Source organism: Capsicum annuum, chromosome 6 (assembly GCF_002878395.1).
Source record: "Capsicum annuum cultivar UCD-10X-F1 chromosome 6, UCD10Xv1.1, whole genome shotgun sequence".
Taxonomy (NCBI): Eukaryota; Viridiplantae; Streptophyta; class Magnoliopsida; order Solanales; family Solanaceae; genus Capsicum; species Capsicum annuum.
This window is the reverse complement of record NC_061116.1, coordinates 223,932,676-223,946,738: the sequence shown is the minus strand read 5'-3', so window position 1 is coordinate 223,946,738 and position 14,063 is coordinate 223,932,676.

The following is a 14,063-nucleotide window of genomic DNA, read 5'->3' as shown; positions in this document are numbered from 1 at the left end:
TATATGTTTGATAATTTTCAACAGATGAGTCATTTGTTGCAACAACTTAGTCATCTGTTGCAACAGATGTCTATATTTGTTTGATAAATTTCAATAGATGAGTCAATTATTGCAACAGGTTAGTCATTTGTTGCAACATATGTCTATATTTATTCGATAATTTTCAATAGATGAGTTATTTATTGCAGCAGGTTAGTCATCTATTGCAACATATGTCTATATTTGTTTGGTCATTTTCATCAGATGTCTTTATCTGTTTGGTCATTTCCAACAGATGTCTTTACCCTCCCCAGACCTCACTATGCGAGAATACACTAGGTTTGTTGTTGTTGTTGTTTGTTGTTGTCCTTATCTGTTTAGTCATTTTCAACAGATTACTCATCCTTTGCAATATGTTAGTCATCTATTGATTCATATTAAGCCATTATATTAGTAATAACTAAATTATTTAACTAGAATTAAACATGAATTAATAAGTTCAATTACAGTTTCAATTAATCTCATGGTAATTATACTATCAACTAAGTGTGTTCGTCCTAAGTAGAGCGATCAATTGACCAATTTTATTTGAAATGATTAAAATCAAACCATAATTAGAAATAACTATATTGATTTAACTAAAATTAAAGATGAATTAGTAAGTTGACTTACAATTTCAATTAATTTTATAGTAATTACATGATCAACTAAATGTTTCGTCTTGAGTAGAATGATCAATTGACCAATTTTATTTGAAATAATTAAAATCAAGCTATTATGAGTAATAATTAAATTAATTTAACTAAAATTAAAGATGGATTGATAATTTTAATTATGATTTCAATTAATCTCACAGTAATTACATAATGATCTAAGTGTATTCGTCTTGAGTAAAGTATTAATTGACCAGTTCTATTTGAAATGATTCAAATTAAGATATTATTACTAATAACTACATTGATATAACTAAAATTTAAGATGAATTGATAAGTTCAATTACAATTTCAATTATTCTCATATTAATTACACGATCATCTTAGTGTGTTCGTTCTGAGTAGAGTGATCATTTGACTAATTTTATTTGAAATGATTCAAATTAAACCATTATTAGTAATAGCCAAATTGAATTAATAATTACAATTTCAATCAATCTCATAGTAATTACATGATCATTTAAGTGTATAACCTACTGCAACGGATTTAATCTGTTGCAACAGATGAGTCATTTGTTGAAAATTATCAAACAGATATACACATATGTTGCAATAGATTAGTCATCTGTTGTAACAAATGTCTTTATCTGTTGGTCATTTCCAACAGATGACTAATCTATTGCAACATATGACTTTATCTATTTGTTATTTCCAATAGATTACTAATCTGTTGCAATAGGTAACTAATCTGTTGCAACAAATATCTTTATCTGTTAGGTCATTTTCAACAAATTACTCGTCTTTTGCAATATCTTAGTCATCTATTGATTCATATTAAGCCATTATATTAGTAATAACCAAATTGATTTAACTAGTATTAATAAGTTTAATTACTGTTTCAATTAATGTCATGGTAATTACACGATCAACTAAGTGTGTTCGTCCTGAGTAGAGTGATCAATTGACCAATTTTATTTGAAATGATTCAAACCAAGCCATAATTATAAATAACTATATTGATTTAACTAAAATTAAAGATAAATTAGTAAGTTCACTTACAATTTCAATTAAATTTATAGTAATTACATGATCAACTAAGTGTTTCGTCTTAAGTAAAATGATCAATTGATTTGAACTAATTAAAATTAAGTAATTATTAGTAATAACTAAATTGATTTAACTAAAATTAAAGATGAATTGATAATTTAATTACGATTTCAATTAATCTCATAGTAATTACATGATCATCTAAGTGTACTCGTTTTGAGTAAAAGTGTTAATTGACCAATTTTATTTGAAATGATTCGAATTAAGACATTATTAGTAATAACAACATTGATTTTACTAAAATTAAATATGAATTGATAAGTTCAATTACAATTTCAATTAACATGTTGCAATAGATGAGTAATCTATTGGAAAAGACCAAACAGTTAAAGACATTTGTTAAAAATGATCAAACATATATAGACATCTGTTGCAACAGATGACTAAACTGTTGCATTAGCTAACTCATCTATTGAAAATTATCCAACAAATATAGACATCTGTCGCAACAGATGACTAAATTGTTGCAACATATGACTCATCTATTAGAAATTATTAAATAGACAAGATATATGTGAACTCGAAATCACAATGAGCCACATAATTTTAAAAGTGACCAAAATTGATCACCTATTTTAAAAGTTACCAAAATAGGTTAAACGTAATAATTTATTACGTTTTCTATTTTTTCTTAACGATCAACTAACGGAGTTGACTTTTACAAAAAACGTAAGAATTTCTTACGTTTTACATTTTTTTTTATAAAACGAAAGAAATTCGTAATTTTATAAAAAAAATATAAAACGTAAGAATTTCTTACGTTTTACACGATAACCGAGGAAAAAAATGCAGTGAATTATCAAATCTATTAAAAGAATACTAAAAAATGAGTTGTTCAACATAACAAAAAGTTACGTTCTTAATTTTTTTTATAGCAGTGGTCTCCCACCCACAATTTCTTTTTCTATAAATGTCCCATCACTTCTACTTTTTCCTCTTTTTACATATGATAATTATGAATTTTTTGATTAGTTAAATTTATTTATATTTTACATGTAGTTCAAATAATTTATTTTTTCCTCTATGTAATAAATTTTTACGTTTTACATAAAAAATTTAAAAAATAAAAGTATCAATTACCTCATTAACTTAACAATTTTCTTATATTTATTCTATATCAAAAAATAATCACTTCTATCCTTAATTATCCGATTTCTCTCTAAAAAAAATTACACTTTTGAGTTTCTTGTACTCCAAAATAGTGAAATATTGAATTATCATCGATCAAATATGCTACTATATAGAAGAATTATATTTTTTTGGTGTGTTAAAAATATGAAATTAATTTTTTTGGATAGTGATTCATCGTAGTTTTTGATTAGTGTTTCGATTAGGATATTGAGGAAACTCACATGCACAAATACGTTTCATATTATAATTAATGGAGTAAAAAATCATAATTAATTTAGGACTCCTAAATTAATATAACAAAATATATTTTTTAGGAACACTCCTAAAAAAATATAATTCTTGTATATAGTAGAATATTTGATTGACGATAATTTAACATTTCACTATTTTGGAGTAGAGGAAAACTCAAAAGTATAATTTTTTTTAATGAGAAATCGAATAATAAAGGATAGAAGTGATTGTTTTTGGATATAGAATAAATATAAGAAAATTGTTAAGTTAATGAGATAATTGATGCTTCTTTTTTAATTTTTTTTTTATGTAAAATGTAAAAATTTATTAAAAAAAAATTATTTGAACTATATCTAAAATATAAATAAATTTAACTAATAAAAAAATTTATAATTATCATATGTAGAAGAAGAAAAAGTAGAAATGATGGGACATTTGTGGAAAAAGAAATTGTGGGTAGGGGACCACTGCTATAAAAAAAGTTAAGAGCATAACTTTTTGTTATGTTGAACAACTCTTTTTTTTAGTACCTTTTAATTGATTTGACAATTCATTGTATTTTTTTCCTCGGTTATCGTGTAAAACATAAGAAATTTTTACGTTTTATATTTTTTTTTATAAAACGTAAGAAATTCTTATGTTTTTGTAAAAGTCAACTCCGTTAGTTGACCATTAAGAAAAAAGTAGAAAATGTAATAAATTATTACGTTTAGTCTATTTTAGTAACTTTTTAAATAGGTGGTCTATTTTGGTCACTTTTTTAATTCCGTGGCTCATTTGGTTCCGAGTTCGATATATGTTGAAAAGCAATTTAAAATATTAAAGCTCAAATATTTTTAGGAGAACTCAAACATTTGTCCCCTTGTCTAAGGTCTTGTATTAAAGACTTGACTTCAATTTTAATTAAATTAATTTAGCTATTATTAATAATTGCTTAATTTTAATAAACAAATGACTAACCTGTTATAAACATCTGTTGCAATAGATGACTAACTTGTTGCAACAAATAGATAATCTGTTGGAAAATAATTAAAATACTAGAAAACTCAAATATTTTTAGGAGAATACAAATGCTTGTCCCATTGTCGTAGAGACGTCTTTAATTTTAGCTAAATCAATTTAGTTATTACTAATAATTGCTTAATTTGAATCAACAGATGACTAACATGTTTCATCAGATGATTCATCTGTTGGAAATTATTAAACAGATAGAAAATCTGTTGTAACAGATGGGTCAACTATTAGAAAACAATTAAAATATTAGAGAACTTAAACGTTTTTAGGAGAACTCAAATGTTTGTCCCCTTGATCCTTTTGCATTTGATGCATGGTATATTATTTTTGTCTTTTTTACCTATTTCATGAAATTTTTCATGTGTTTACTTATTCGTTGTGCCCCTGTTGAAATTTTTTTAAAAATTTTTAGGTCAAATTTTGTTCGTATATCACTTGGACATTACTTCATAGCTTATTTAGTAAGTAAAATTATAGTTTTTGTTGAATTTTTAATTTGGTGTATCTACTACTGCTACAATGGATAGAACCTGCAACATGAATCCAACATATGAGTCATCTATTGCAACAAGTGAGTAATTTATTGCAATATATGACTAATCTGTTGCAACAGATGACCCATATGTTGGATTCATATTACAACACAATAAAATGAATCCAACAGATGAGTAATCTCTTGCAATAGATTAGTCATATATGTTACAACAGATTAGTCATATATGTTGTAACAGATTACTCATTTGTTGCAACAAATTAGTCATATATGTTGCAACAGATTACTAATCTGCGCAACATATTAGTCATATATGTTGCAACAGATTACTAATATGTGCAACAAATTAGTCATATATGTTGCAACAAATACTCATCTGTTGGATTCACGTTACATGTTTTATCCATTATTAAAAAACAGTAGTAGCAGATACATCCAGATGAGAAATTCAACAAAAAAATAACATTAAAAAAATAACAAAAAATATAAAAAATAACAAACACCAACAAATCAAGTTCCTCATTTTTGTCATAACTTAAAAGCCCTAATTTTTTACTTGTGAAAATCGAAAAGAAACGATGAAGAACTCGAAGTTGTCATCGACTGACGGTTGAAAGTAAAAAAGGAACGGGTAAGAACTCAAAACTATTTATTTTCAGAGGTTGAAGTTGCACAAGATTGAAGGGAGAAATTTGAAAAGTTGTTGGTTGGGAGAAGTTAGAGAGAGAAACTATCGAGAGAAAGAGAGAAGAGAGAGAGATTGATTTGCAGAGGGAGGAAAGTTTTGTGGGTGTGGGTTAATTTGTAATTTTGAAAAGATTAAAAAGTTTAGAAAATATTAATCAAGTCCACAATTAATCTAATCAAGTTTTTTAATTATGTTTGACCCTTTAAATTGGTCAATGTCACCAATCCTTCATTCAAGACTTAAAAGACACCTTTCCTTCATTTTTCTCGGTAAAGTAATTACATAAATCTCAAATTAATTACTTAAATCCCCTAATTTTTTACTTTCTCTCTCCTTACTCTTATACATCCAAAAAAGGCCGTCTTTTGCTCCCTTTTTTCTCTCTCTTTAGAAGTCAGTTTTATCCACCATTATCAAAACCCTTTTTTTCACGTCTAGAATCAAGAAATCGTGTACTTAGAGGTTACCAATTTGTAAGTTTTCAAACATTAATTGAACTTACTGATTTCCTTCATTAATTTTGTATATTTCTTTGAACTTTACCAAATTAGAAAATTTTTCGATGCTTTTTTGGTTGCATGTTTGTTTTTATAAATTTGCAATTACATTCTAGTCTGGCTATTATGTTATTTCGTGTTTTTTCATATATTTAAAGTCAAATCTTTTGTATTTTTTATTTTATAGTTGTTAGTGCTTAAGCAAGATAGTATAATTTTGGTAATGGATTCGCGTCCTAACTTTAATTTAGGACTTAGTCAGTTAGATGCTAAAGAATAAAATATTTCTGTCGTTGATTTTGTTCCCCATACATTTGATTTTGAAGAACCTAATTTTGCAGAGAATTGTTCAAATCACCAGAATGATCCGCCAACCATGAAGAAATTGAAGGAAGTGACCAGTTTTAGTTCGAAGAAATCAACTTTAAAATCGAAAAGTAATAAGAAGGTTGATGATTCCGGCCGACCACGTCTTCCAAAGGTGTAGATTTTATACATTATACATTATTCATTACTTCATTTAGCACACTTAAGTGTAATATAAGTTTTTATATACATAGAAGAGTCTCTTTTTGTATTTATAGGAATTATACAATTAGAATCTATGAATTTTGTATAAGATTACCTTATACATTCTGATAAGTTTATAGATAAATAATGTATAAGCTATAATATATCAGTCATTATACATTCTTGAAGTTTTTATTTAAAAGTATAAGCTACAATATGTCAGTCATTATACATTACTTATTTTGGACGACTAATGTATAATATAAGTCTTCTGATATGTATTTCAATATGTTATACATTAAAAGTTCTTATTACATATAAGAGGCATTTTATGTTTTATATGGTATTATACAGTTAGTAAGTCTTTGTATTGTATAAGTTTTCATTATACCTTTTGTCAAACTTATAGGTCATACATGTTTAAGGTGAAAAATTTAGATGTGTAGTATGACATTGTACATTATTGCAGTTTATTTTTTAAATGTATAAGTCTTATTTTGTATAAGGTTACCTTATGCATTTTGATAAGTTTATAGATGAATAATGTACAATGTTAATATTTTATATGTATGGTCTAACATTATACATTCTTGAAGTTCTTATTTGAAAGTATAAGTTATAATATATCAGGCACTATACACTCGTTATTTTGAAAGATTAATGTATAATATAAGTCTTCTGATATATATTTCAATATGTTATACATTAGAAGTTCTTATTATATATAAGAGACATTTTATGTTTTATCTGGTATTAACGCAGCCGAATCATATGCACTACCTTCAATACAAAGTACAACGCCTGTTTTTATATCAAACTCGATATCTTTATTAGATTTGTCAAAAGTGGATATGCACAGAGGAAAATTAACCAATTCCGAGAATTATTTCTTCAACTCAATGTAAACCCTCACTCCATTGTCATTGTAAACCCTCACTCCATTGTCGTTCTTTATGATAATTGGAGAAGAATTACCCTCAACTATGTATTTTACTTCTATTTTTTACGAACTTCATTAATATCCAATTCCATCGCGATCGTAGCAATCAATTTCAAGAAAGTTATACTTTTCAAAATAATAATCGCATCACTTTCGCAGGATTGATATATAATTTTCGACTCCCAAAAGCGCAAATGTCACAACAATATGGGGATGTTCATGTTAATTTTTCTGAGAACTGAAGAAAGCAGTAGAAGATGTTTTTTTTCCACTGAACGCAATTCAACAAAGAAGAAAGTTTAATGTGATGTTTAACATATTTTTTGAATTTAAGTTTCAGTTACTATATTTAATCATACACCACTAAATGTTGGATAATTAATGACGTGAATTAAGGAACAGATTGATATTATCAGATTTATATTTCCTTAAATATAGTCTAATCAGTTTTATCATACATTCCAACAATGTATGAGGATCGACAAGATGTATGAATATATTTCTTAAAATCGGGAGTGAGAAAGGCTGAAGGGGTTTTATGTAATACTTTCACTTACTAAGGAATTTATGTAGTTTATACTTATTATTTTTAATTAAGTGGAGCCTTATAAGTAGGATCAATAAGGATAAAAATGAAATGATTTGTTTAAATAGTTATCAAATAAGAAAAAGTGACATTCTTTTTGAGACAGACAAAAAAAAATAATGACACGTAAAATGAAATGAAGGAAGTATAATTTTTTGCTCCCTCCGTTTCATATTAGTTGGCCCAATAGACTTGGAACACCCCTTAAAAAAATATTTATTAAGTGTTTATTTTACCAAATTAACCTTACTAATTATGCTTTAAAAATATAAACTTTGATATGAATTTATTTACAATATAGTGAATATTTATCAAGAATATTGATAAGATCTATCAAGATCTATTTGATATCTATTAGATTATGAAATATCTATCTTATAAAGAGAAATTAAGAGTATTTTTTTCTATAAATAGAGGGGTTTCGTTCATTGTATGCTTAATCTTATGATGTCTCATCCCTTAAGAATAAAAAAGTGTCTCCTCTTCTCTCTCTATCTACTCTTATCTTCTCTATTTTATATTTCATAACACGTTATCAACACGAGTGCTCTCAATTAAATAGTAAAAGGCAACTCGGCAAAATAAATTCTCAAGGTGATGTGATTCTTTAATTTATGATTATCACAATTCAAGTATGGACATAGAGGTTACACGCACACACAACACTTTCTTTTGATAGAATTATATATAGTCTATTACTACTAGTGCACGTGTACTGTCAAATTATTTACTTCTTCGAAATGAATATTCCTTGAAGTTGTATATGAATGATGTATTTCTTCTTGAATCAAACAGAATTTATCACTTCTAAAGGTAATTTATATTATTTATTCAATATATATCTTATTTTACTTTGAAAAAAAAATATGAGTCAAAATAAAAATTTACTCCCTCTAGCAAAGTGGGTTTATATGACACGAATGCTTAGATTTTTCTATCTATTATGTACTTGTTATATTTGTTTGATATATTAATTATATTATATGATTAAGTTAAGTAAACAGATGTTGGATTTGTTGGATCAAAATGGTTCGTGATTATTTATTCCATTTAAATTTGTTCATGAAGAACAATATTGTTAAAAGATAGAGAAAATGGTCAAAGTCTCCCCCACCCAATCTTTACTTCAAATTTTAACTACACACTTATACTTTGCGGGGGGTCCTATGACCCCCATAAACTATTTTAAAATTAAATTATTACCCCTCAATTATTTTAGAGGGGAATATATACCTGTCTAAAAGCTTATGCCCAGATTTTATTTTAATTTGTGGTTTACACGCGCTGCCAAGTGTCATGCCACGTAATTCCACGCTATATTACTTTTTTTTACTATAAAAAATTGATTACACTTCTTCTTGAATTCACACGATAGGTAATCTTATCAAAATCAAATCAACAATTACTATTCAAAAGATAATCAATTTTTACAAAATGGCGCCACCTTCTCTGATAAACGGAGAAAGATAAGCAGCTTCAATGGTGCATAATTTCTGGCAATGAAATGCCGCTGGACGGTGACGGGGCCGACAAAATTCAAAATTCTGGCGACTTCATTTTTTTTAAAACTAATTTCAACATTCTCAACGTCAATCAATTTTTGGGGAGCTAAGGAATGATTCTAACCCAGAAATTAATTCGAATTTCTCAATCTAAATTGATTCAACATTCTCAACGTCAATTTGAACTAGTTCTATGAAGTTGGAACAAGTCGATTTTGTGCTTGGAGATGAGGAAAATGATAAATTAATCTTAAATCCCATTGATGAGTTCTTGGATGCCGAAATGCCATTGATGAGTTTTTGGATGCCATTAAAGAAGAAGAAGAAGAATAAGAATAAGAAGAAGAAGAAAAAGAATTAAAGAAGAATAAGAATAAGAAATGCAATTGATGAATTCTTGGATGCCATTGAAGAAGAAAAAGAAGAAGAACAAGAGGAAGAGGAGGAAAGAAAAATAACAATTAATATATATATATTTATTTAAAGAAATATTAAAAATAAAATTTTAATAAATTATTTTCGTTCTCACTCTCTTTAAAAAGAGTGAAACACACTCTCTTGCCATGTCAGCATTGGGGGTGTAATAATTTTATTTTAAAATAGTTCAGGAGGGTCATAGGACCCCTGCAAAGTATAAGTGTATAGCTGAGATTTGAGGTAAAGATTGGGGGGCTTTTGACCATTTTCACGTTAAAGATTGGGGGGAATTTTGACCATTTTCTCTTAAAAGATATGATGATGATGCAATTGATGAATTTAAGATATGACATTGGCTAAAAGTTTCAATGCACCATGTTGAGAAAATATTGTGTTTAAGTCTCATCGATTTATGCCTAAGACGCCTTTATATGAATAAGACATTGAGTTTGAATCTTAATGCACTATATTGATGATATTTTGATGGCTAAGGCAAAATAATATGTTTTTGATGAAAAGTCATGAAACTTGTCCATTGAATATGCTCCATTTCATGAAGTGAATGTGGCAGCAATATATGATAGGTCTGAAAGATGATAATTTGCTCCATTCTTGAAGTGAATGTGGCAGCAATATATGATATACTTTGAAAGATATGTACGCTTCGATGTGCTCGTAAAGTAGTAATATCATGAAAGAGGTTATAAACTATCAGAATTCGAAAGGCTTAAGACACAATTATATTTCATTTCAGGGGAATGAGAAAATTATTAATACAAATGTGCACTTGATTGTGTTGGTATCACAACACGCCTCCGAAAGAGGCAGAATAATTGAGAGGAGTTATTCTGAAATCTACTTTCGAAGTAGTAAATCTGAAATTTATTCATATCATAATAAATCTTAAATTTACTAAAGAAAAAAAAAAGAAAACATGTCATGGTAAACTTATGTTTACTACTATAAATGAGTTCATAAGTTGATATGAACGATTGTGACATCTCGAAGATGTGCATATTGAGTATTAGACATGTATTGAAGAACTAGAATATTTTTCAAAATTGTTTATGTAGCTTGTTCTCATGATAAGTTGGTTGGACCAACTAATATTGGGATTGGATCACTTAAAATTTGAAAAGTATAAAAGTGAATATGGGCCCGTTCACCAGTCATGTGATCTATTAAGATGCATCGATATAAGATGATCACTTGTACGTTTGTCGTCAACCTGCCGTTTGACATTAATAAAGTTACTTGTTCAGTAAATATTGAGTTAAGAACATAATTTTCAGATTGTGTAATCACAACAATTCATCTTGATGATGATGGTTTGACATTGAATGCCTTCGATAAATAGCTAAATCATTATTAATGAGAATAAAGCTTTATGTGTTGGTCTGAAATATGATATGTTGCATACAAGAGTACTTGTATGCATTAGGCAATAAATTATGATTATTTCTTCCCTCTTAATTAGTTCAAGGCCATAAATCAGCTATTCCATCTGATAATTTTGATGTGCGGTATACAATTAATAAATATACCATGATGCACAAAAATGAATTCCTCAAAGAAGATGGAGGATGTATGTTAGTTTTCCTAACATAAGGGGGAGATTATAAGTAGCTATGAAATATTTTAGGAATTATCATCAGATCCTTATTCAAAAGATAATTCAAGTCAAATGCCGAAAGTATCTCACATTAAGTTGCAAGCGCTCCTATTTTGTTTCCCTAAAGGACAAAGTCTATTCATGCGTGAAGTGTGGCAGATCAATCGATTCCAAATGAAATAATCCTTTGAAAAGCCTACGACATAACACTTCATGAAACCTTATGAGAGGTTCAGGTACCTAAAAATAATGAAGTGATGAGATCTCAAAATGTTATGTCACACTGTGAACCGATATGAAATGATATATCATCAATATCATCGATACAATATTGGCTTAATATTGTGAAAAAATTACGAGGATCTGAATTCTACGTTTATTTAAGTATGCTGACATAGAAACATTTATCAAGTGACATAAAAGGATGCATCTTGGTAAGTATAACACTTATTTGATTTATAGTCCAAACACTTGAAGATGTCATACATATTGGTATTATCACTTGACAAAAATCCATATGAAAATCCCTAAAGGATTCAATATTCCTGAAGCATATAAAGTTTCTAAAAAACTTGTTTATTATCCTTATTATAAGGGATAAATTGATGGTCTAAATATTGTAGAAACTCTTGGAGAATTTTCAAAAGCAATAGATTATTTACTGAAATGAGAAATATGAAGTACCATATCTTAGTGCAATTGGTGCACAACACTAATGTATCTTGCAAATACTATAAGGCCGGATATAACCTTTTCGATTAATTTGTTAGCAAGAGATAGTTCTGCTCCTACTAGGAGATATGAAGTACCATATCTTAGTGCAATTGGTGCACAATACTAATGTATCTTGTAAATATTACAAGGCCTGATATAGCCTTTTCGATTAATTTGTTAGTAAGATATAGTTCTACTCCTACTAGAAGACATCGAAATGGGATCAAACACGTGATCTTATTTTATTCTAAAGATTGCAGTCTCAATTTTGTTGATTATGCCGATGTTGAGTATTTATTTAACTCGCATAAATCTCGGTCTCACTCATGCAATGTGTTCACATGTGGGATACTGTCATATCTTGGAGATATACAAAATAATCTATCTAGCCACTTCATCGAACCATGCTGAATAATAGCCATTCATGAAGCAAGCCGAGAATATGTGTGGGTGAGGTCCATGATACATCTTATTTGAGAAAAATATGATTTGAAATATGACAATGTACCCACAATTTTACACGTAGATAATGCAGCATGCATATCAAATCTTAATGGAGGATTCATAAAAGGAGATAGAACGAAGTACACTTCATCAAAGTTTTTTTATACACATGATCTACAAAAGTAATGGTGATAGTAACGTGCAATAAATTCTTTCAAGTGACAATTTGATTGATTTATTCACCAAGTCTCTTTCAACTAAAACTTTCAAGAAGATGGTGCACAAGATCGGGATGCAAAAGTTCATTGATGTTATCATCAGGGAAAGCAAAAATACGCGTTGTACTCTTTTTCCCTTTCAAAGTTTTGTCCCACTGAGTTTTCTTTATAAGGTTTTTAATGAAACAACCGAAATGCGTATTATTTATCAATAACGAGGCACATTATCTATCAATTACACATTCAAGGAAAAGTGTTATAAATGTATTTACATTATAGTAAATGTCTACCAAGAATATTGATAAGATCTATTTGATATCTATAGGATATTTAGTATGTATGTTTTAGAGAGAAACTAGTATTTTCCCACATAAATAGAGAGGTTTTGTTCATTATATGCTTAATCTTATGATCTCTCATCCATCAAGAGAAATAAAGAAGTGTCTCCTCTTCTCTCTCTATCTACTCTTGTTCTTCTCTATTTTATATTTTATAACAAACTTGAGTATATACACTTTATCTAGTCATTTAATGATAAGGATAGTATTGGAAGAACATAATAAAATTCTCTTGATTTTATCAAAGAAACAACTAAATTAAAACAGATATTTTTAAAAAGAAAGTGAACTAAAACAAAATGGGGGAATATATCATAACTCCTTGAATGAAAGGTGACTCTCCTCCTGGTGCCTGATAAATTGAAACGGAAGGAGTATTTTGAAGATGTCATCTCATTACAAGAGAATATGTGTTTGAGGGACATTGGAAGTTAAAGCTCTGACTTTGTGTGTGTTACTATTTGGTTTGAATAATTGAGGGTTTCTGACTTGTGATTATCAAATCTACTCAGCTTTTCTTTTTCCAAGGACTCTATATCTATAAAGAAAGATTTTGATACAAACATTGAAGTCGACATGTCCTTTGTGCATTACATGGGTAAATATTGAAGTCTATATTCAATGGATTCAAGTAAAACCCAACAAATTTGACTGAGAACTCGTAGTATATTTTTCTTCTGTGTGTGATATCAATAAGACTAGTAAAAACTTGTAGTATTACTGCATTTTCCCTTTTCAACTAACCTTTGTTTGTTTGTTTGTAATTTTTTTTTTTTTGTGTGTGTGTGTAAATCTCCAAGCTATCAGTAAAATTAGTAAAAATCAAGACTAGCTCAAGTGGTCACTCCACTATCTTCATACTCGTGTTGCGTGTATATATATATACATATATATATATGCAACTTTCTTTTCTTTTCATTCACCATTATGAACTTTATTTACATGCCGTAACATAACGAAAGTAATACAAAAAAAAAAAAAGACTTGAT